Consider the following 26,086-nt stretch of genomic DNA (forward strand, 5'->3'; position numbering starts at 1 on the left):
TTCCTCTTTAGCGTAAAGGCTGAGGGTATAAAAATATACAAATTTTATTTTTGGTCCACATTTGAATTCCTGGTGGGCATATACCGGCAAAGTAGCCACATATGGAAAGATAACTACTGACCACTACTGACCTTTCCCCCTGATGCAAATTGCAATAACGTGTCTGCTAGATAATGGGCCTACTGCCTAATATATAATGGGTTTTATGTAGATAACCACAATTTCCTCCCATGGTAGAAATTGTCTCTATCATGACAGAGAAATTTTCAGTTCAATTGTCCAATTGGATTTCTTATACAAATATTGCAGCATGGGTCGCTGCAATACCTCAGGATTTTGGGTAAATGGGATACATACAATACAATCAAAGATGTGTCTCATCGAAATAATGGTTTAAGACCCCAAGTATGTTTGGACGAAATTCGTTTCAGACAATTTGGGGTCGATTTAGCCCTGTCAGTTCATCTGTTTCTTTTACTGTCTAGCTGGCTGGTGCGCACGATAACTCTCGAACTGATCTACCGATTCGAACCAAATTTTATGCTTCGTAACTTAGTTTAAGTTCAAATATAGGCTTTATAGGTCCACATCTTCCCCACAAAAGTTCAAATTTTTTCCGAAAATTTGTGTGAACGATAACGGGCGAAGTAAGCAATCGATCGATCGGGTAAGACTATATCGATCCACACCTTCGGGTACGTACCGCACAAAATTGGGAGGAGTGAATTTTCAGCAGATTGTCCTTGTGGTTCCCTTTTCGATGGTACAATTGCAATAGCTAGTGCATACTTCCTAAAATTATGGCCCAAAAACCTCCAAGAAACCCTAAAAAAACCAAGAAACCTAAATAAAATGGCAAATCTGCAAGATAACTCTCAAGGGGATTTTCTGATTGGTCCAAACTTTGCACATCGTATTATTTCATCCAGTCATGTATCAGGTTGGAATATGGACTATATCGCCCCGTCCTTCGAGCACCTCCCACACAAAATTTGGGAAAAGTGCAGTTTGAGGACTCGTATCGGATTTATTTGAATTTTTGGAAGGAGGTTCTTTTCGCGGTCCCTATTGCAACGGTACAATTTTTCCGGGGTAAGTCCATACTTCCTGATATAATGGGCCAAGGGAGGACAAGGGAGGCTTCTCTTATACATATCAATGGATTCATATTAAGTTATTGATATGTGACCTAGTTTTTATCGCCGAGTCCGAACAGCGTGGACTAAGTTGCCAATGGTAGAGACGTTTTTCATGGCTGAAATACTCAGGAAATATCACCAACATTACAAAGGGGTATTTTCCTCCCGTTGAAAATTTGACGTGGCCAGGCGTGGGAATCGAACCCGGACATTCAGCGTCCAAGGCGGTTCAACATAGCTAATTCCTAGAGGTTGTGGTGTAGGGTATCACATGGTCGGCCCGTCCGACTGTAGCCTTTGCTTACTTGTTTTCTTTGCTTTTACTTCAAAACAACAAAAAAAAAAAACAAAATTGAAAAACACACAATATTTCAGTAGAATAGAACACCTAAAATTTTGTTGATGTTAGCATATTTATCCCAAAACGTTTTTAGTCTTGGCATTCCAAAAGAAATCCAGTCAATGGAAGAAGAAAAGAAAGATTTGGTAAAATCTAAATCGTAGAGCTTTTGGTATTGAAAGCGGGCTATATAGGTCCACGTTTTCGTATAGCCCCCATATAACGCTCTATATATAGTACGCGTCACTTTTAGATATTTTGAATGACTAATACATTTGACCACAGAATCGGTTGTAACTTTGTATTTTATGTTTCCAGAGGCTAAGAAACATTTCTACCATAAAATGTTTATATAGGTCCACGTTTTGATATAACCCCAATAGGACGACATCTCCCGATTTTCGGTATTTTGAAGATTTTAGCCTCATTATCACACCGAAATGGCTGAAATTTGGTATTTAGTCTTCGTCGGGGGTATAAAAATTCCCCCCAGAAATTTGTAGGTATATGTCCATGCCTTCATATAGCCCCCATAGAACTGTACCTCCCAATTTTCGGTATTTTGAAGGTTGTGGCCTCCATATTCCACGGGAATGGCTGAGATTTAGTTAGTCTTCATTTGGGGTATAAAACTTGCCGTATGAAATTTATCAGTATAGGTTCACGCCTTTATATAGCCCCATAGAACGGTACCTACCAATTTTCTGAATTTTTGAAGGTTTTAGCTATATTATCCTACCAAAACGGCTGAAATTTGATATTTCGTCCTCCTTTGGGATGCAAAACTTTCTCCCAGAAATTTATCGGTATCGTTCCACGTTTTGATGTACATCCCATGGAACGGTACATCCCAATTTTCGGTATTTTGAGGGTTTTAGCCTCATTATAACACAGAAATGGCTAAAATTTGGTACATAGTACATAGAGAATTATCAGTATAAGCCCTTTTCTTTAAATAACCCCCATAGAAGCATACCTTCAGATTTTCGGTATTTTGAATGTTGTGTCATCAATATCCCATTGAAACGGATGAAATTTAATATTTAGTCTCCGTTGGTGGTATAATACTTTCCACCTGAAATTTTCCGATATAGTTCCATGTTTTTATATAGCACCCATAGAAAGGTCCATCCCAATTTTCGGTATTTTGAATGTTTTAGACACATTATTCAAAGGAAATAACTTCGCTGGAGTTACAAAACTTTCCTCCAGAAATTTATCGGTACAGGTCAACGTTTTATACAGCCTCCATAGAACGGTGCTCTTGATGTTGTTATTCCTGGATAGGCCCATGGTGGAGGGTATAAGAAGTTCGGCCCGGTCGAAATTAACGTCCTTCTTACTTGTTTTTTATTTGAATTGTATTTTCAAATATTCCAGTTTTGGTTCATGGTACAATAAAAAGAGGTATCCTTGTGCAATAATATGTTTTCAATTTTTTTTTCAAAAATACACTTACACTGTGTGTAATTTTTTGAGTCATGTTTTATTAACCATATTCTGACTCCACAGTGTGAAAGAAGACCAAAAATGAGAAGACATGTGTCTCGCCGTTTTTCCCTATCTCATCAACTTTTGCGGTTATAGGCCTCCAAAGGTTTGAGGCTCTGATGTAAAAAAGGTCATTTAGTCAGAACTATATCTTCCAAACCGTTCGATAATTCTTGTTTATCTCAGAGGCAAAGTTGTAGCTCTTGTCTTAAAGAACAAAAATTGTGAACACATATAATCCATCAAACTTCATCTGCAAGGCCAAAATCGCCATGGTCAAATTTCTTCTAAAATTTTTCTAAAATTTTGTTATACTGCTATCAAACCGATCAAATTTGAATCAAACAACCAACTACAAAAATTTACCTCAGATCTCAATAAACTTCTTTCTAGAATATACGAACTCTGTAGAAACTGATCTTAATGGTCAAAATAACAAAACAATTGCGATTTTTATCCTCTTTTCTCGGCTTCTGCTCCATAGATACTAAACCGTTCAAAATTCAAGAAAACAATCAACCACAATAGTGTAGCGAAGGCATCAATAAACAACTTTCTGGAACATGCAAAATGTCTATGAACGGTTCTTAATGGTAAAAATAGCAAAACACTTTTAAAAATATTCAATTCGTATACTTTTTTCTCCGATTCTGGTCCACAGATATCGAATCGCCCAAAAATTAAGGATACCGTCAACCACAAAACTGTACCTGAGATTTCAATAAAGAACTTTAAATAACATATGAAGATTCTAGGAACGATTCTTAGGGCTGAAATTCACGAACAATTAAATTATTTTTAACATCCCCCCTGCTCAGGTTTGGAAATAACAAACTGTTAAAAACTCAAGGAATTTTGAAAGGTTTGCTATTTACGGACCTGAACAGAAGAATCGTTCCTAGAATCTTTATTTGTGTAGAAACTTGTTTGTTGAAATCTAAGGCACTTTTTTGTAGTTCACTGTATCCTTAATTTTTGGGCGGTTGTGTATCTTTGGACCAGAGTCGAAGAAAAAAGTATAAAAATTGGATATTTTCAAAAGATTATTGCTATTTCTACAATTAAGAACCGTTCATAGACATTTAGCATGTTCCAGAAAGTAGTTTATTGATGCCTCTGCTACACTATTGTGGTTGATTGTTTTCTTGAATTTTGAACGGTTTAGTATCTATGGAGCAGAAGCCGAGAAAAGAGGATAAAAATCGCAATTGTTTTGCTATTTTGACCATTAAGATTCGTTTCTACAGAGTTCGTATATTCTAGAAAGGTGTTTATTGAGGTCTGAGGTACATTTTTGTAGTTGGTTGTTTGTTTCAAATTTGATCGGTTTGATAGCTATATAACAAAGCTTGAGAAACAATTTTAAAAGAATTTTGACCATGGTGATTTTGACCTTGCAGATGAAGTTTATGGATCATATGTGTTCACAATTTTTGTTCTTTAAGACAAGAGCTACAACTTTGCCTCTGAGATTAATTCAAATTTCCTAACGGTTTGGATGATATAGTCCTGACTAAATGACCCTTCATACATCAAAGCCTCAAACGTTTGGAGGCCTATAACTGCGAAAGTTGATGAGATACGAAAAAACGGCGAGACACGTGTTCTCTCTTTTTTGGTCTTCTATCACGCTGCGGTGTCAGAATATGGTTAATAATTTTCGTGTTGCACAGTGTTATCTTTTTTGTCAAAAATGATTGAATACATATGTATATATGGTACAATTACCAAGGTAGTGAAAAGTCAAATCTCTTTATAAAAAATGTGTTTTTGTTTTAATTTCCCCAAACATAAAGAAAATTTTGGCATAACATATTTAAAATTTTACGATAGCACTACATTGGTAATTGTGTCATGATGTGTACCTAATTGTAAATGTGTCATGGCACAATTACAAAGGTAGTGGCATCACACCAGCTGTTTGAATATGAAATGTCAAATCCCTTTATAAAAAAACTAGCAAAGTGCCCGCTACTTCGTATGCGGAAAAGGGTATAAAAACAAATAACAATATATAATATGAAAATGGCGAATTTTAATCAATATTTATTTAGTTAGTCTCTTTTTAGTTCGATTTTCAAAAAGTTAAGCCTTTTCTCACCTTTACACATTAACAGCGAGACAAACGTTGCAATACTCACTCTAACTCCAAAACATACAGATTCCAGCTCAGTCCCTACACCCAACAAATTGAGTACACTTATAGCACGTTTTTCGACGACATGTCTCAATCCTGCACTAACTTGAATACAAAATAAAAACAGTAATCGTAATTCTAAATCTCAAGATTCCAGGTGTATCTGTTCATCCAGCTCCAAACTGTATCATTTCGTACACTTCGTACCCATAAGTAAGGTTTTCGAAAACTACCTCAATTCTTCACTAAACAGTAATCTTAATTCTACATTTCAGGATTTCAGCTCTATCCGTTCATACAAATCCAAATTTAGTACCATTAAGTATTTTGCGTACCCATAAGTGCAAATTTTCAAAACTATCTCAGTGCTATGTTCAAACAATAACCTTAATTCCAAATTTAAGGATTCCAGATATATCCAAATCCAAATTTTGTACCATTTAGTACTATTCGTATCCAAAGTACGAATTTCTAAACATACCTCGATCAACACTCCAACATCAATTTTAATTCCCAATTTCACGATTCCAAATGTATCCTATCAATGAAATCCAAATTGTACTATATTAAGAACAATTTAGTACTTTTCGTACCCATAACTAATATTTCAAAAACTTTATCAATTCTACACACCAACAGTAATCCTTATTCCGAATCTCGGGATTCCAGCTATATCCGTTCACCCAAATCCAAATTGTACCGGATTTGGTAACCTTTAGTACTTTTCGTACCCATAAATACAATTTTTCAAAACTATCTCAGTGCTATGTTCCTGCTCTATCCGATCACTTAAATTCATATTGTACCAAATTTGATACCATTTAGTACTTTTCGAACCCAAAAGTACGAATTTCCAAAATACCTCTATCCTACACTCCGACAGTAATCCATATTCTAAATTTCAGGATTCCAGGTCCATCCGTTCCCCCAAATCCAAATTGTACCTTATTTGGTACTATTTAGTACCTTCCGTACCCATATGTACGAATTTCGAAAACTACCTCCATATCTCAAACCTACACTCCAACAGTAACCCTAATTCTAAATTTCAGGATTCCAGGTCCATCCGTTCCCCCAAATCCAAATTGTACCTTATTTGGTACTATTTAGTATCTTCCGTACCCATATGTACGAATTTCCACAACTACCTCAATCCTATAAGCCGACAGTAATCTTAATTCCAAATTTCAGAATTCCAACTTTATCGGTTCGCCCAAATTCACATTTTACCAAATTCGTACACATGAGTACGCATTTTCAAAACCACCTCCTAATATCAACTTATCTTCTAAACCTTGATTTTCATTCCAAATTTCAAGATTTTAGCTCTGTCCGTTCACGTTATACCAAATGGTACTAAATTTAGTAACTTTTAGTACTTTTCGTACACTTATAGTTCGAATTTCCAAAAAGCCTAACCATTCTAACTCTCCATCAGTGACCCTCATTCCGAATTTCAGAATTCTAGCTCTACCGGTTCGCCAAATACAAATGGTACCATATTTAGTACCTTTTACTTTTCGTACCGTTGTAGTTCGAATTTCCAAAAACCGAGCCTTATCTGACCTATTCGGACCAAGAGTGACCCTCACCCAAAATTTCAAGATTCTAGCTTCAGCCGTTTAGCCTGGGCGTTGATTATCAGTCAGTGAGTCAGTAAGTCATCATTACTCAACTCTTTTATAAGTATAGATAATTTTGTTGTAATTTTCCCAACAACATAAAGAAAATGTTGACATACCATATTCAAAATTGTATGATGCCACTACCGGTTACATTTAGAATTTAAATGAAGTAAATACCATGGCACAATTACCCAGGTAGTAGCATCGTAAAATTTTGAATATGTTATGTCAAAACTTTCTTGCTGTTGTTGGGGAAATTACAACAAAAATATTTTTTTTTATAAAGGGATTTGACTTTTCATATTCGATCAGCTGGTGTGATACCACTACCTGGTAGTTCTGCCATGGTAAATACTTAAACTTGAGACCGAAAATAAAAAAATGTTGTTTTTTGTCTTTCATGTCAAATTTTGATGTCAATATTTGTAGTAGTATGTGTAAATTTTTCAAAATATAAGAATGTGTGCGTGAATTTTATGGATTGAGGAAAATCAGACTAGTTTTAATTTTCAAAATGAAACCTAGTCAATTCGATGAATATGGTTTATTTTCAAAGTTGTCAAAAAGCAATTAAAAAAAAACAAAACATTGTGTTTGTGAAGAAATAAAAAAAATTTAAGTTCATTCAATTTTAGGGGGAAATTGGAAGATTTCGGTTGCAGATTGAAGACTGATTGAATGCTTTGCTACACACTTATCAAGCACACACGTACAGAAGGGGTTCATCGGCTGGACAAGCCAATTTGATAGTGTATGGTCCGCTTAACTTATAGTACGTTTATACATATACAAGCGGATTTAACAAACCCACTGGATTTTAAATGTCAATTCCATTACATATACGTCAAACAAATCCTCATAAAGAAGGTTAACCCTGCAAAAGGCTATGATATAAACATGGCCTTACAGAAAATACCAGAGATGGGAGTCCGAAATTACAAATGATGTTACCTTTACTGTAAAATACTAGAAATATGGAAAAAGATACTCAGGTATTCCAATTTGTGGAATTTTATTTATTATTTTGGTAGAATTAGCCCTACATCATTTGGTATCTCCATAAAAGAAATATTAATCAGTGAAAAGCTTATACACAGGGGTAGTAGTGTAGGGTATCAGATAGTCGGCGCGCCCCGACTATAGCCTTTGCTCACCTGTTTATGAATATGTTTGCGATTTAGTGCTGCTTATGTAAATATATAATAAATTTAGTATGAAAACTATTTTATAAAAAGCCCCACTTACGTTGTTTTGCCACCAATAACTGAAAATTTATATAAGTCGACTTATGTCGTTATTAATGCAAACCACAGAATTGCATATTACTCCTTAGAACCTTTCCAACAATAATAGTATTATTTTAAATTATATAATTCTAGCTTTATTCCTACACCCACGACCAATTTTAGTACTTTTCCAATAACAAATTTACCCAATAACAAATTGTAACAAATTCTGTATGTGTTTCCAAAACCTTCTCCACACACCAACCGTGACTCTAAGAACAAATTTTAGTATTCCAGCTCTGATTCTTCACCCAATGCCAAATTGAGAGCGATTTAGTACTTTTCGTATATTTATTAGAGTTGTTTAGTTCCGGAACGAACTAGTTCCAAGGAACTATTTCGGAGAAGGAACTATTGGAACTATATCCAGTTCTTGCGTTCATATAATTCCTTTAGTTAATATAGTTCCTTTTGTTCTTCTGGTTCCTGAAATTTAAACCCTACGTCGATCTTTCGTCGTTGCTGTTTTTTCGCTGCAATTTATTTATTTTTATGTCATTCATCCACCAAACCAGGAAAACATTTCGGTCTCGGAATTATTTGGTACAAAGGAAACAAACAGAGCGACGAAAGAGGAAGATTCGTTGAACTATTTCGGTCTCGGAACTATTTGGAACAAAAGGAACGATGAAAACATCACAATTTTAAGAAAAAATAGAAAACATGAATTTAAAAAATAGAATATAACATAAAATAGTTGTTTGAAGAAAAGAAAATTATTTTTCCAGTTCATATCAACTAATTTTGAATGTCTGTTGTTTGAAACTCCCTTTAAAATTAACAAACAAAAATTATGAAAATATCAAGAATGTTGGTATGAAATATGTACCATGTCGTATGAACGTGTTAATTCTTACTCGTAATTGTGAGAGCGAACAACGCTATTGAAGTACTGGTATGAATATGGCATAAGAACGGCGCACAGTGTGGCCAAATTGAAAATTTTGTGCCAAAAATTGCAAAAACAAAAATTCAAAAATCTCCAAAATTTTTACATGAATTTATAGAAAACATGCTAGCTAAGGGAGAAAAATAAAATTTCGTTGGTTATACCGTTATATTTGAAGTAACTGTACCTATAACATGACCTAATTTTCGTTTAAACAAAAACTCAAAATCGCAAAGAATTTATAATGAGTCTTTTTTAATAGGATGTAATTAAAAAGTCTCTCTCGGAGTCCCGCTATTCTAATGGTACGCAAATTAAGAACTATTAATTCCTCAATAAAATAGCTGCGACCACTTGCGTCGCCGGGGTGCAGACCCCCTATATCGGTACCACCAGATTTTAAGTATTTTCAAGATGTACCTACAATAATGAACCGATACAGCTAAAAATAACGGTTTCTATTAGTAAAATATCTCCTTACCAAAAACTGTCAATATAGGTCCACGTTTTGATATAGCCCCCATATAGCCGTACCTACCGTTTTAAGGAGTTTTAAGGTTTCTGACCACGATTTTGAACCAAATTGGCTCAAAATTGACATTTTGGGATCTTAGTGAGTAAAAAGCATACCTTTGAAGTTATAATATTATAAATAAACGATTTTTTTCTAACTCTGGAAAATAAAAGATCTCCATGTGATAAACATCTCCTCCAAATGTTGGCACAAAAGAAATCCCATTTTGGACACACTGTGCTGCGTTAAGTTCTGCCGGGCCGAACGTTTTTTACCCTCTACCACCCCTGTATTGCTCTTTCTCCACGTTAAGTATAATTCTTAACTGATGATAATCACTTTATACTGATCATTTTCTCTATGGAGGTTTTCTATCCGTACAAAATGGGTCCATGGGGGGTTAGACTAAAACCTGTATATCACAAATATTGTCAATTATTTCCTATTCAATTTAAAAAAAAAGGTTAAATTTTTTCGCGCTACATCAAAGATTTTTTGGTAATAGGTTAAGAAAAAATTCCCCAATTTTTGGTTGTTGCGGGCAAAAGTTATTGCGGTTCTATTTTTGCTTTAAAGTAAAAAATATTATAAAAATGCTAATTATTTTAATGAGCACAATTGTTACTATAAACTTCTCTCGAAGTGACTTCAGTGAGCAGATTGCATAATATATGTAAAATGTTACTTAGAATTCGCGCAGAATATTTAAAATCGATAAATTAAGTCAACTTTTTTAAAAATAATGGTCCATTTAACGGTCATAAAATTACATAAAAAAATTTTGTGGATCAAAACTTCTCGACGAATCAAATGAGACTAAAATCATACAGATCGATCTTATAGTTTCGATGTTACATACAAAATAAGCACAAGTTTTCATAAAAAAATATTTTTTGCTTGAAAAAATAATTCTTCACATGCATTATGTAGTAGAAAATATTGGACAAATCTGTAGGAATACTCCTTAATTTTGCTTAAATCTCCCAATAAAATATATATCTACTTCAATCAATCAAGAACCGTTGATGTAGCATCGCTTCCTTCTCAGTGAAGTTTTCTAATCTCTGTTTCCGCTAAAACGAAGATGCTGTACTAGTTGTTTCATTGCAGTGGAAACGAACCGCAGAAAACGCGATAAAATACGCGATATTTTCAAAAACAATTTATTGGATCCGGAACGTAAAAAACTAAAATGTGCAATTCGACGAAATCGAATGACAATGTAAAAGTTAGACCCGAAAAATATGATTTTTAGAAAAATGTTCGCACAAAATTTCCGCATTTGGATGCAGATTTCTATGAAGCTGTGCAGACTAAATTCACAATAATAGTATCAAATAAGTCAGAATCGCAAGTACTACAATCCTATATATAATTTTTTGAAAAACCTGTTTGCGGAATGAAATCAGAAGAAAATGTCAAAAAATACTGTAAATCTGGCTTCAAAATGTCAGGATGATTTAATAGTAGAGGCAGATGAAATTTTGAAAACTAATACATTAGTGAGATGATCCTTATTCAGTTTGCTTCTACTTTTACTTTGACAGGAAACTCGTGGAAAGTGGGGTTTAATCACAAATCGGGAGAAAACAAAAAAAGAAACGTTGGCTTCGACTCATTTTTACCCATTTTTTAACATAAATATAGTCACAGCTTCCACGCAAATTATCTTTTAAGGCCAATATTTTATGCCATGTCCAAAAACATTTCATTTTATACAAAAATATTTAATTTGTATAATATACAATCCCAAGTCGCGTGATCTGCAAGTGTAAACCTTGGCTTCAGCTATGTTAAATTTTCAAAAATATTGGTGATATACATATGTATATGCGAGTAAGTTTTTTATCTTCTGGGAATACAAAATTCCAATTGGCAACCAATTAGGTAGGAAAATGTGACCAATATCTTTAAAAAAATCTTAAATTGGCTGGTGCCCTTACATGCCGCTTTGGCAAAACGTGGTCGTATACTGTCTGATTTTTTGCGAGGAATGTTTTGTACTTGTTATAATGGAATCGGAAAGTGACGTTCTATGGGGACTTTATGAAGACATGGATCTATACCGTAAAATTTCAGGTTGAAAGTTTTATACCCCCAACGAAGCCATTTAGTGCGGATATTGATGTCACAACCTTCAAAATATGGAAAACCGGGAGGTATGGCTCTATGGCGGCTATAATAAGATATTGGCCTTTACTGACAAATTTTAGACGGAACGTTGCATACCCCCAACCAAGAAACTTCTATACCAAATTATAAAGCTCTACCTTAAAAATTGCGAGATGTGTCTTGATTTCAACAGATGGACATGTCTATTTCGACTGATCAGGAGTATACATACCTTATAAGGTCTTCAACGAACATTTCGATTTGATACAACCGGAATGACAATGAGGCGCTCAGAGACAAAACGGCCTAATGTTTGGTTTACATTCGGCGTCTTTTCGTGATTTCGAAGGCGTTTCGTGATCTCATTTCGTGATTTCAGCGAAATCAACATCGAAATCACAGTACACATGATATACAACCCAGTTTGTGACTGAAAAAGTACCAAAAGTTGCAACACTTTTCACGTATCACAATAAACAAGGTAGATGGTCAATTGCTGCAACAAAAAATTTTAGAATCAAAATTTTTAAACAATGTGAAAAAAATATTAGATTACTTTGTTACAATGCTATTTTTCATTGCGTTCTCGTACTTTTTTAATGGTAATGTTAGAAAAAAGAGCGAAATGTCTAAAATTGCTTACCCATACAAATTTCTTAAAAAATACGGGAACGAAAAAATTACGGAAATTGCAAAAACTGCAGCAAATCAACGTATCAGCTATCGTATTTAGATGATAATCAACATGTTGCTAGTTTCTACTATGCCAAAATTGTATGGCAGAAAACAGGAGAATAGGGTGTTATTCGGCGCTATTTTTGTTTAAAGAGAAGTGTAAGTCTTGCTAGACTTCGGAGTACGGGAACGGGTTCTATACACAATGAATACGATATATAGATAGCTTTACGATAATTTTCGAAATAAAGTTGTAAAGTTCTATATTGTCGTATATTTTTGATGACTAATTCAATTTGCAACAACTTGTTTTGAAAATTCATGTTCGATCAGCTGCGCGTATGCATCTACCTTGATCATTGTGATATGTATGAAATCAACAAAAAAATAAGTGTAAACACCGGGATGTATTTCAGGATTTCGTGAAATCCAGTGGATTTTAGAGCGCAAGTATAAACTTGGCATAACCCACATTATCAAAAAACCAAACAGGCTATATAGATCTATCCGGAACATTTTGATATAAATACAAAGAGAACTCCCTATTGCATTGTATTTCAAAAGGTTCCGACTAAATCGTTATAGTCCCGTAGTGGTTTGGTCGAGTAAACCTTGGTGATCTACTTTAAAAAATTATTACCTTGTCACACTTTCTGATAACTTTTTTTTATTTTTTTAAAACTTCAAATGGAAAATTATATTGTTTCAGTACCAAAATTGTACTTCATTCCCCGCAAAAAAGTCATAACCAAGTAATGACTTTATTCAGTAAAAGTTGGCAGTTGTAGCTACTTACTAATTGGCCGTAAAAGCCATTATGTTTACATGGGGATGTCATAGAAGGAAGTACTTTCTTAAATATGTTTTTTAAGTACATACTTAACCACATACCGGCAGTCGAAAAAGCATATGTTCTATTTTTAGAACAATTGAGGTGAAAATATATTTTAATTTAACACTCCACAATTTTTTTTTTTGTTTTTTCTTTTATTCCACTCCCTGCTGCTGTCGAACACACGAACTTCTAATTTGTAGCCAAACACACTACATACTAGGCCACCCATACAAATAGTAAAGGTTGTTTAAAAACATCCATGTACATCAACATTTCTTCGTAATTTTGTCAACAAAAAACTCCCATGCCCAAAAAAACACACCAGCCCTGTGCCACCGTACTTATTCCTTAGTAAGTAAGTAGTAATTAAGGATGTAACTAGTTATGTGTTAACTGTTATATATGTACTGTCTGATAATACGGAGGGTAATGAGTACTCATTACCTGGTAATGCAGAAAGTAATGACATGTGCTTACCAAATTTTTTCTGGGTTAACACGTTTTGTAAGAAATAATTTCAAATGTTTTGCTTCAATACTCTGCCAGTAAAATCGGAATTACTTTTTCATGTCATTTTATTCAATTTTCAAATAATAAACGAACACGGAATTCCGTAGAAAATATATTCTATATTTGATATGCTATATTCGACCTCGAGGCTTTATACTTATTTCTTATCCAAAAAAGTTACTAATTTAGTATTATGTGAGTGGAAAATGAATTATCTATTGGACAAAATGTTTTTTGTTGAGTATATCTCGAAAAACAATTAGAAATTTGTTTCATTGCCTTCGCCAAAATTTTGTAATCTTATTTTAGATATATTTTTTGTTAAACAGTAACAGAAATCCGTTTCAGACAATTTGGTGTCATTCAGCCCAATCCTCCCGTCTGCCTATTTGACTCGAGCGCATAATTACTCTCGAATGAATCAGCCGATTCGGTCCAAATTTTGGATTTCGTAATATTTTGTCCAAACTTAGTCCAATTCGGAATGGCCTCATGGCAGAAAAGGATAAAACCTAATGATTTTAGTTCCCCCGAAATGATTTTAGTTCCCATAGGATATTAGCTTATGTTACACATTTTTTAATTTTTTAGTAAAATTTTATACTGTTTTAAATTCTTCAAGAAATATGTAAAGTAGTTAGATATATTACAGAGAATTATTTAACAACATTGGTATACTTATTGTCCAACATATTTAAAAATATAAAAATAATGAACAAGTTAGGCTTTTTGAGCAATTTTATGCATAGTTCTTGTAAAGTTTTAATGTGTTGTGGAATATTAGGCTGACTGTAAGTGTTACTGAGTTCAGAACAAAACGTTTATTGGTATTTATTGAACGTTTGTAGCATATTACGTTTGTAGCATATTACTCATTCCAACTTTCATTAAAATCGGGTATATAAAGCGTGTTTGGTGCATCAAATACATGAAATCGGACGAATATATATAAATGGGAGCTATATACAAATCTGAACAGATTTCAATGTAATTTATTTCTAGACCCAATTCCGACACACTTTCCAAATTTTATTGAAATTCGACATAAATAGCGTGTTTAATGCATAAAATACATGAAATCGGCCGGAAATATATATGGGCGCTATATCCAAATCTGAAAAACTAAGTTCGGAAAAAATATTACTAAATCAAAGTTTGGACCAAACCTGTTGCTCCGTTCAAGAAAACTCGCGCATACCACTTTAGCTAAAATTCTTGACATTTGGGGGGAAAATACCAGAAGAAGTACACCGAAAAGCACCATCTTCGAATTTTGTATATATAAGGCTCGCTGAAATATTGCGATAAACAAAGTTTGGACAAACACAGTATCCCGTTCGAAAGTTGTCGTGCGACTAGCCACTACACATGATTGCCTTAAATGTTCTTTGCAGCTTTCGGGTCATTTTCTCTAGAAGTATAGACTTGCCTCTGAAAAACTTGTACTGTAGTAATAGGGGGCCCGAGAACACTTGTTGCAAAAAGCAAAGCGTTTCCAGAGAGTTATTTTTATTTATTAATTAATTCATTTATTTCATATTTTAACTTATAACTAAATTATTAGCATAAAGGAAGTGAAGCGATGAACATTGAGGTCTTAAGTTTACACAGCTTATCCAGGGAGGTCTTAAACTGCACTTCGCTGAAAATCTTTGAAATAGTCTGCGGAAATTTGCCGAAAGAGTAGATCGATATGGCCCATCTTCGAAGTCGATCAAAATATCAAGAAGGCCAAATTTTGGGCAGAATCGGTTGATCTGTTTGAGAATTATCGTGCCCTCCGGGCAGCTACCCAGACGAACGGACATAGCTAAGTCGACCCCAAGTTTTCTGAAACAGATTTCTTCCAAACACACTTTGGCCCTAAAGCCATTATTTCGATGAGGCACTTTTTGGCTAAAGGCTGAGGGTATAAAAAATGTAGATTGGGAAAAATTGTGTTTATGGATTTTTGATGAAAGAATGCATACAGGTATAGATAGACCTTGGGTTGGGCGATATAATTTAATTTTAAAAGAACTTAAGACTGGATTCTCAAGTTTCCCTTGTTCCTGATCAATTTATGAGAAGATCCAGGATAGGAAACCAGAATTTTTATATGTGAAGTCCGTCGATTGGATGCCAAAATTAGCCTATTGACAGATGCACGATTTGGCGACAGAATTTTTCATTTACATAACCGCGATTAGGTGCTAGAATTTCTTGATGGATAGACTAACTATTGCTCAGTATTAGTTCTCGGCCTTTCTAACGTTTTCCGATTGTATTCGCTTTTTTGTTTTGGTCTTACCGAAGTGATATCACTGAATTTCATAACATTCATTGTAGTTGTGAATTATTTGATAAATGATACGCCCAAAAATATATGCGATTATTAATATATTCATTGTTTTGACCATATATTAACTATGACATATTGTCAAAAAAGTTCTAAAAACAAGATTCAATTGGCCAAGAAATCTTACGCCATTTGAATTAAAAAATAGTAATGAAAATTATTTCATCAGTGAAACAAGTCTTAAATAAGGTTTACATCTATGCTAAATAAGACATTTTCGCTAACATGAAATTTCAAATTTTTTGGTTAGGTGGAAATTTGACTTCCCAAATTAAAAATATTATTACACAAAAACTAAAAGAATTACTTGGGCCATATTTTACAAACAGCTAGCCAGATATCACTGCTAAATTTCTGTGCAAGATCAAGCATGATTTGAAGTGTTGTAGTGCTTCATAATCTCAAAAAACATTTTTGTTGAATTATGTCAAACTCTTAGTAAATGAGCTGCAACTCATTGAGTTTTAGAGATATCAACATGAAAATTTGACACAAGATAAAATAGAAGTCGTAAAAAAATTGCTAACTCAGAAAACACATTTTTATACCCTCCACCATATGGAGGGTATAATTAAATTTGTCATTCCGTTTGTAACACATCGAAATATTCGTCGGAGACCCTATAAAGTATATATATTATTGATCAGCATAAAATTCTATGTCGATTTGACCATGTCCGTCTGTCCGTCCGTCCGTCCGTCCGTCTGTCTGTCTGTTGAAATCAAGATACAGCTCGCAATTTTAAAGATAGAGAGTCAAAATTTGGTACAGAAGTTTTTATTACTTGCAGGATGGTTGGTATTGAAAATGGGATATATCGGTCCACGTTTTGATATAGCCCCCATAGAACGGTACCTCCCGATTTTCGGTATTTTTTAAGGTTTTAGCTTCATTATCCCACCAAAATGGCTGAAATTTGGTACGTAGTCTTCTTTAGGGGTATAAAACATTCCCCCAGAATTTTGTCGGTATCGGTCCACACCTTCATATAGCCCCCATAGAATGGTACCTTCCGATTTTCGGTATTTTTAGGGTTTTAGCTTCATTATCCTACCAAAATGGCTGAAATTTGGTACGTAGTCTTCTTTAGGGGTATAAAACTTCCCCCCCAGAATTTTGTCGGTATCGGTCCACACCTTCATATAGCCCCCATAGAACGGTACATCCCGATTTTCGGTATTTTTAGGGTTTTAGCTTTATTATCCTAACAAAATGGCTGAAATTTGGTACGTAGTCTTCTTTAGGGGTATAAAACTTTCCCCCACAATTTTGTCGGCATCGGTCCACGTTTTGATATAGCCCCCATAGAACGGTACCTTCCGATTTTCGGTATTTTTAAGGTTTTAGCTTCATTATCCTACCAAAATGGCTGAAATTTGGTACGTAGTCTTCTTTAGGGGTATAAAACTTCCCCCCCAGAATTTTGTCGGTATCGGTCCACACCTTCATATAGCCCCCATAGAACGGTACCTCCCGATTTTCGGTATTTTTAGGGTTTTAGCTTTATTATCCTAACAAAATGGCTGAAATTTGGTACGTAGTCTTCTTTAGGGGTATAAAACTTTCCCCCACAATTTTGTCGGCATCGGTCCACATCTTCATATAGCCCCCATAGAACGGTACCTCCCGATTTTCGGTATTTTGAACGCTGTGGCCTCAATATTCCACCGAAAGGGCTGAAATTTGGTATTTAGACTTCTCAAACTTCCCCTTTAAATTTGTCGGTGTAGGTCCACGCCTTCATATAGCCCCCATGGAAAGGCACCTCCCGATTTTTCGTATTTTGAAGGTTGTGTCTTCAATATTCCACCAAAATTGCTGACTAAAATTCGTCGGCATAGGTCCACATTTCGATATAGCCCCCATATAACGGTACCTCCCGATTTTAGTAATACTGATGATTGTGACGTCAATATCCAACCGAAATGGCTGTAATTCGTTATTTCGTCTTCCAAGAGTTATAAAATATTCCAGAAGAGTGTTATCAGTATAGGTCCACGTCTTCCTATATCCCCATTGAAGCTTACTTCTTGATTTTCTGTATTTTTTAAGTTTTAGCCACACTCTCTTACCGAAATATAGGAAATTTGGTATTTAGTCTTCTTTGAGCCTAAAAACTTTCCGTCAGAAATTTGTCGGTATAGATCGACGTTTTGAAATAGCCCCCATAGAATGGTGCCTCACATTGTTTTACCGAAATTGCTGAAATTTAGTATTAAGTCTTCTTCATACACGAAAGGAAACTAATTATTCCATTTTACTTCAATACAACTTGTGGTGGAGGGTATAACAAGTTCGGCCCGGTCGAACTTAACGCCGTTCTTACTTGTTTGAGTTATGCCACTCTTTGAGTAAATGAGCGATATGTATGTTCTGTCATGATACTAAAAAATGATGTTTTATGCTTCAGTTTTGTCAATGTTTGGTAGTTAAAAATATTGTATTTACAGCAATCAACATAATTTGCATTGAAAAAATTAAAAAAAATGCAAATTGCAAAAGATTATTGGTGGTTTCGGGTAATACACTGGTTTTTGGTGGATTATTGGGAAACTAAAAACGTTAATAATTCGAATATACAATTTTCGAATGATTTGTGGTATAAATGCTAGTTTCCAAGCTTAACCTTCGTCCGCCCACTAAAATAACATTCTATTATATCTAAAGATCGAACTTAACCACCCGTGAAACGTAGCATAATAGTTGAATGTGTGAGAATAGGTTTTTAACTACTTTTTATAGTGGTCAGAAACATTTTTTTTTTTAAAGAAAACTGCCTTGACCCTGAAAGGTCGCCGCGGAAGTAAAATATCGCGGCCCGCAATTTTTTTTTCATAAATGTATAATTACAGTTAATTTCCTTAATGGTAACAAGCGTGACTTTAAAAGCGCTATAAACACTGGCTTCAATAAGTGAAATATCGCGACGAACTTCACAGTTATGAATACAGTAAATCCCGATAATTTAAAATGTCACTTGACCAAAATTCCAGAAAAATCGATAGGAAAATCCATTATATACCACGCTATTGTCATAAATCCTAATAGGACACCTACTGGTTATAGCTGGCAAACTATCAATATCGGTCCCACTCGATTTTTTCGATATTTCCGTTTCAAAATATCGATAAAATCGATACTATCGTAGATTTCCTACTCCTATTTATTTAGAATCCAAAATGGCTCACAAATGTGTTTACATTTCGCATGTCATTGAAATACGAATTAGAAAAGTTTGAAAAAATCACTTTGCAAAAAATATGAACATTTTCGTCCCATAATTTTTCACAACTTTCGACGTGGATAATCACGGCAAAGGACCATCCTATAGCACTATGAAAAACTGGTTTAATGAATTCTATCGTTGCCGACATTCGCGAAAAAAACGAAGTTCTTGAGGGTCGTGGTGCCAGAAAAAATTAAGCCGTGCGTGAACAAATAATGCAAGATCGCCATGTTATGTACCGTGAGATAGAGGCATACTTGGGCATTTATTCCACCAACTAACATTTGATATTGCATGAACACTTGGCGCCAAAAATAGGGTTTTTCTCATCTGATCCCGTGTTAATCGGTACAAGAAGTATCCAAATAATACGATCTCGGTGATTTAAAACTCGTTTATAAGAAAATGCAGAAAATAACTTTCTGTTGAAGCTACCAGCAGGAGTAAGCCGAAATAATCCATATTCGAAGCCGATCTATATCTGCAAGGAATAATACGATGTGCAAAGTTTAGAGCAAATCGATTGATTTCTTCGATAGTTATCGTTAACACTATTTTACAGAAAAATTTTGAACTTTTGTGGGTTAGGTACTCGAAGAAGTGGACCGATATGGCCCATAATCGAACTTAAACTAAGTTTGGGCAAAAAATTACGAAATGCAAAGTTTGGTTCGAATCGCTTGATCCGTTCGAGAGTTATCGTGATCATCAGCCAGACGGACGGACTCTAAATGCTAAATCGTCTCCAGTCTGAAACGAATTTCGTTCAAAAATACTTGAGGTCTAAAACCTTTATTTCGATGAAGCACATTTTTGGTCGTATCAAAGTGTATATACCCTCGTCAGCCTAAAGGCTGAGGATATAAAAATGTTTGGCTGTTGCTTCTGTGGCTTTCTTTAGTGATGGCCGATAATATCGATATAAAAAACTATTTGTCGATATTGGCGTAAAAAATAAGTATCGATAATATCGATATTTCCATCGATGGTTTGCCAGCTCTACTATTCGTCGATTCAATGCGTCTGTTGATGGTGTTGCAGGAATCGTGGTTGGCGATCAAACGGCAACTAGAGAAGTAGTGATACGAAGGAGAAATAACAACCTTCAGTTCATTACTGATACGCACCGTTCGTATGATGCCCTGCAATATCCTCTAATGTTCTGGAAGGGACAGGACGGTTATAGCATCAACATTAAGCAGCGTGATGCCTCAACAGGTGCACCGTTACGGTAGAACGTCGGTGCGAAGGAATACTATGCGTATCAGTTAATTATTAGATCCGATCAGGAATATATTATTCTATGTTGTCGTGAGCTTGGTCAACAATTCATGGTAGATATGTACGTGAAAATAGAGAGTGAAAGGCTACGATATCTACGTTTTAATCAGCAAAAGCTGCGGGCCGAAGAATATATCCACTTGCGAGACGCTATAGCCAATAATTCGGATGCGAACGACATTGGCAATCACGTTATTCTTCCACCAACGTACACAGGCAGTCCACGTCATATGCAGGAATATATACAGGATGCGTTGACTTACGTGCGGGAATATGGTCTGCCATGTTTATTTATTACTTTCACCTGTAATCCAAATTGGCCTGAAATTACCTCTTTGTTAATGCCTGGGCAAAGACCAATACATCGCCATGACATTGCAGCACGTGTCTTCAGACAAAATTTAAAATCCTTAATAAATTTTATCACAAAATTACAAGTTTTCGGTGCCGTTCGTTGTTGGATGTTCTGTGGAGTGACAAAAGCCCGGATTACCACATGCACATATTTTGATATGGCTTATCGACAAAATACGACCTGAAGAAATTGACCATATTATTTCGGCGGAAATTCCAGATCCTTCCACTGATCAATCGCTGTTTGATATTGTCACAGCAAACAAGATTCATGGTCCATGCGGAGAGTTGAATCCCTTATCACCATGCATGTCAGATGGGAAATGTACAAAAGGATTCCCTAATTCACGAATGACACAGTCAGTGATGTTGATGGATATCCAATACATATCGTCGGTGTCATGCTTAAGTGTTCCATACGCCATTTGCTTGTTTCGAGAAAAACTCAATTTAATGTTTGGGTCCATGCAGACCAAAACTTGTGCAAAAATTTTGAACTTTAAGAGCACAATTCTACTTTACTGAACTCAAAGTATATATCAGCTGTTTCTTTTGTCATATATCTACTATAGTCTATAAGTTATGGCCAATTTTATAATTGCAAAAAGTTGCTTATTTGTTCCATGGGTTCATTTTTTCATGTTTTTGGCTGGTACAATCATATGGAACAAAATTTGTCCCATTTAAGCAAAAACGCTTTTTTTCAAACTTGTTCCACCTTCTTTATAGATAGTGCTATTATAAAAAATAAAAATGCACGTTATTAAATTAAACATTTATTTGAGAAAAGAAATATTTACATATATACATACATTAAAGAACTTATGCTAGGTCATGAATAAAAAAATAATATATAAACTAAAATAGGCTAATATAATGTCCTCTGCGATTATCAGGAATATACTCTAAAATAACTCTAAAATCATTCTTTTTATTTGCTGACAGTGGTTGGGGTTCCAAATTTGGAATTTTAGTTAAAAATATATTTTCTGATGTATTAATATTTTTATTTCTGAAATATTTGTATATGTTACATGTTTTGTACTGTGTATTACTAAAAGATGTTTTGTATTTAAGTGAAAATAGATACTCGTTTTCATATAATATTTTAGTTTTTGAAAATGGGATATTTTGGTAGTTGAGTTCTGCTGATAATGTCATTTCATTGTATATATTGTTTATATTATAAAAACTGTATATTACCCTTTGGTAGTCCAAAACCTTTTGTAAATCATAGCAAATTACTGCATGTTGTCTATTAATGTTCGCGGGATCAATATCTCTATTCATTTTGCATAAACCATTTTCTGTCTGGTGGGCTTGGAACATTGTTTTTTTCAATTTAATTTAAGTTTTCTTTGCTTGAATATAAATAACATTTGTCGCAAATATTTTTTTTTTTTGGTTTATTGATTGCAATATTAAATTCATTTTTAAATATTTTTTATAAATGCATGGTTTCACAGGGTGTGAGTACCTTTCTATATAAAAATTGTACATTTTTGTCAAATTCAAATTGGTTTTAAGGTACTTCTTCTGTGATCTAGAACGACAGTAGGGAGAATTTACTGTTCGGAAGCTTCGAATATGCTCCCGAACTTCTATTAGCTGTTGTTCGCTTGTCGTTTTTTAATGTACTTTCCCTTTTTGTTGAGTAGTGGAATTCCATGTTTGTATTCCGAACGTTTTTTAAAGGCATGATAAAGTCGTTGCTTGCTTATATCAATTGTGTTTAAGAACAAAGTTCTGCAAACTCTATGAATTCCTTCATCTTGTTGGAAGAAGTATGTGTAAGAATTATTCTTTCTTACTGAGTTAAATACTCGTTTTCTCTTCACAATGTCTTTCTTTACAAATTTGTAATAAAACGACAGCTTTTCGGTATCACTAAGCTCCCAGAAGTTATTAAAAATATTAATACGGTCAGCATGGCTAATTTTTTTGTGCATTCATGCGGACAAGGGCTTTTTAATTTTCTTGGAGGCACTGATTCATTCTTATAATTTATACGAGTATAACTTTTACCAGATCGCCTTAGCTTCTTGTTTTTAATTCTATTCCAACCTGCTCTTTGTTGAAATATTGGTGAAATTTCTTGCCGTATATTTATATTTTCTGGTGTTGAAGGAGAAGATTGGTTTGAATTATAACTTTTTCGATTGTATTTGGTACAAAGTTGGGATCGCGCATTGAATCGTCTGAAGAAAATTCAAACTCGCTCTCAGAACGACTATATGGTCGGAAAATTTACTATTTCATTAAAACATTCATTTATTCATCTATATTTTTGAAATTTTCTTGTAGTGAGAAAATTACAAAATTTCAATGTCACTGCTATATATATATAGTTTAAAAGCTACATTAAAACAAATATGAACACCATGATGCAATAAATAAGGTGAACCAGTAACTACAACAACTCTTGTTTTTAAAATTCTTTCAAGTTGTCAATTGTTTATACCCTCCACCATAGGATGGGGGTATATTAAGTTTGTCACTACGTTTGTAACTACTCGAAATAATCATTGTAGACCCCACAAAGTATATATATTCTTGATCAGCGTGCAATTCTACATCGATATAGCCATGTCCGTCCGTCTGTCCGTCTGTGGAAATCACTCTAGCGTCCGAACGGATTGACGTAGGTTGATGAAACTTTGGGAAAATATATTATATGTACGTTGGACTTTTGTATTGAAAGCTGGCTATGTAGGTCCACGCTTTCGTATAGCCCCCATACAAAATGAGGCGTGACGCGTCGTCGTTTTAAGGAATTTTTAAGATATTTGTCCCATTTTACCACCGAATTGGTTGTAGTTTGGTACTTTTTGTCTCCAGAGGCCAAAAAACATTCCTACCAAAGTTGGGTTATATAGGTCCACGTTTTGGTATAGCCCCCATATAAGGCCCCTTATAAAGTACGCGTCATTTTAATATATTTTGAACGTATTAGACCCATTTGACCACGGAATTGGTGTTAATTTGGTACTTTGTGTCTTCAAAGGCCAGAAAACATTCCTACCAAAGTTGGGTTATATAGGTCCACGTTTTGGTATAGCCCCCACATAAGGCCCCTTATAAAGTACGCGTCATTTTAATATATTTTGAATGTATCCGACCCATTTGACGAAAGAATCGGTTGTAACTTTGTATTTGTGTTTCCAGAGGCTAAGAAACATTTCTACCATAAAATGTTTATATAGGTCCACGTGTTGATGTAGCCCCCTTAATACGATATCTCCAGATTTTCGATATTTTGAAGGTTTTAGCCTCAGTATCACACCGAGATGGCTGAAATTTGGTATTTAGTCTTCTTTAGGCTTATAAAACTTTCCCCCAGAAATTTGTAGGTATAGGTTCATGCCATCATATAGCCCCCATAGAACGGTACCTTCGGAATTTCGGTTTTTTAAGGTTGTGGTCACATTAATCCACCGAAATGGCTGAAATTTTTGGTGGAGGGTATAAAAAGTTCGGCCCGGCCGAACTTAACGCTTTTCTTACTTGTTTTTGTTTACTTTGTAATACAATTAATTCACGATAACGATGAAATTGACACATTGAATGACTTCAACTGGCCTTTCTGTTCCACCTTATATACTACACTATGAGGAGCACTGTACTAACAGCAACAACAATGTGAGAAACGTGCAACAACAAAATGTAAAACGAAAAACTCCTTTTTATATTTTTTTGTATTCATATTTGTAATTGCATGGTGTTTTAGAAATGTCACTTCTATTTTTGACATTTTCTTATGTGATTAAAATTATCGCTGCATTTCTAAAAAAAAACACGACTACAAATTAGGCGCTCAGCGCCAAAACGGTCTAATCCACATGCCCAAAAAAATGAAACGGGCTGTAAAGATTAAACTGAAACCTTTTGAAATAAATCCTAAAAAATTCCCTATTGCATTATTTTGAAGGTGGTATTATTCAGTGTTATTCAATGCAATATGAATTTTTTTAGTAGTTATTTCGAAAGGTTAGATCTTTATAGTCTGTTTTATTTTTTAGGCATGTGGGTTAGGCCGTTTTGGCGCTGAGCTCCTCAAATAAGAATACAAAAGAAACAATGAAATGGCTCTATTTTTATGTTCTGTTTTTGCACAATGTTTTATATTCTTGTTGCTGCATTTTTGATTTCACAGTCGTATACGTTTACAACGACGGCAGATTTTAAGTTTTTGTATGTTTATCGTGTTCGTTGTAAACATGATGTACTGTACTTTTAGTCACATATAACGGTTTTTAATATTCAGGACAGTGAGTGTCTAAATAAAGTGTAAAAATGCGTTTAAATTAAATCATACCAAGGTATATATATATACATAACTTAATTAATTTTATCACATTTTGTATTGCATTTACTGCATTTATTTAATCATTTCATTATTATGTATTATACATACACTTTATTGGTACACTCTCTGTTATTTGAAAAGTAACAATACAATATTTTAAGTAATAAATAACTATACAATTAATGAAATAAAAAAATAATTTAATAATGTACTTACCACATTCAATGGAATTTTCAGACAATCTTATTTCTTTTACACAAATGAATCAACTAAAACACAGGAAAGTCACAATCCAACTGACAGAGTAAATCATTTTAACAAGCCACGCTATTTGCATTTGGAAATTCCAGTGTCACTTCAGTAACATTAATCAGCTATTTTCAAACTATTCATAGCCATATTTTTATGTGGAAATTCCAGTGTCAATTTCGAGATAGTAATGAATGGTTTTCAAACTATTATTCGTCGAGGTTTAGTAATTTTTACACCAATTTAATTACTAAAAATGTAATTTAAAATTGTTATTTTTTAGTAGATCGTAATGTCAACGATCAATATATCACACATATTCAATATTTGTATTTATTCAACCCATTAGTACATTAAGTTCTTTCTAAGCCTTTTTAATTGAACATACGTTTTTGTTCCATACGCCATACGATCTGGATATGCAACAAAAGAAAACAATGTTGTTTTGTTCCATACGCCAGACCTTATGGATATGGAACAAAAACGCAGATTTTTTGCGTCACAATGTGAATATGGAACATATCGACATTTGGGTATTTCGAAAACTGTAGGAGATAGAAGAAATCCGACTACAAATTCAGAAAGACCAGGGTTTAAACCTTTTAAGGTACCTTTATCTCAAAATGTCAAAAATGGCGTATGGAACACTTAAGCATGATACCGACGATATATCGTCGTAGGAGTCCGGATGCTGGTGGACATTCCACTACAAATTGTGTCGACATTTACATAGATAATCGTTGGGTTGTTCCATATTCGCCTCTGCTTAGCAAAACTTT

The 26,086-nt window shown here is 34.3% G+C and overlaps 1 long non-coding RNA gene across 2 annotated transcripts in view; it reads right to left on the reverse strand.

Moving 5' to 3' along the window:
* The window catches only part of LOC141396825 (uncharacterized), a 188,587-nt gene extending 163,244 nt beyond the window's left edge, over nucleotides 1-25,343 (reverse strand). For both annotated transcript variants that reach the window (XR_012411251.1, XR_012411253.1), the window contains exon 1: nucleotides 25,275-25,343. This is a non-coding gene — a long non-coding RNA (uncharacterized lncRNA). The remainder of the gene's footprint in view (nucleotides 1-25,274) is intronic.
* Nucleotides 25,344-26,086: the final 743 nt, after the last annotated feature.

Source organism: Musca autumnalis, unplaced genomic scaffold (genome assembly GCF_047663935.1).
Source record: "Musca autumnalis isolate F117 unplaced genomic scaffold, ASM4766393v1 scaffold_3, whole genome shotgun sequence".
NCBI classification, from domain to species: Eukaryota; Metazoa; Arthropoda; class Insecta; order Diptera; family Muscidae; genus Musca; species Musca autumnalis.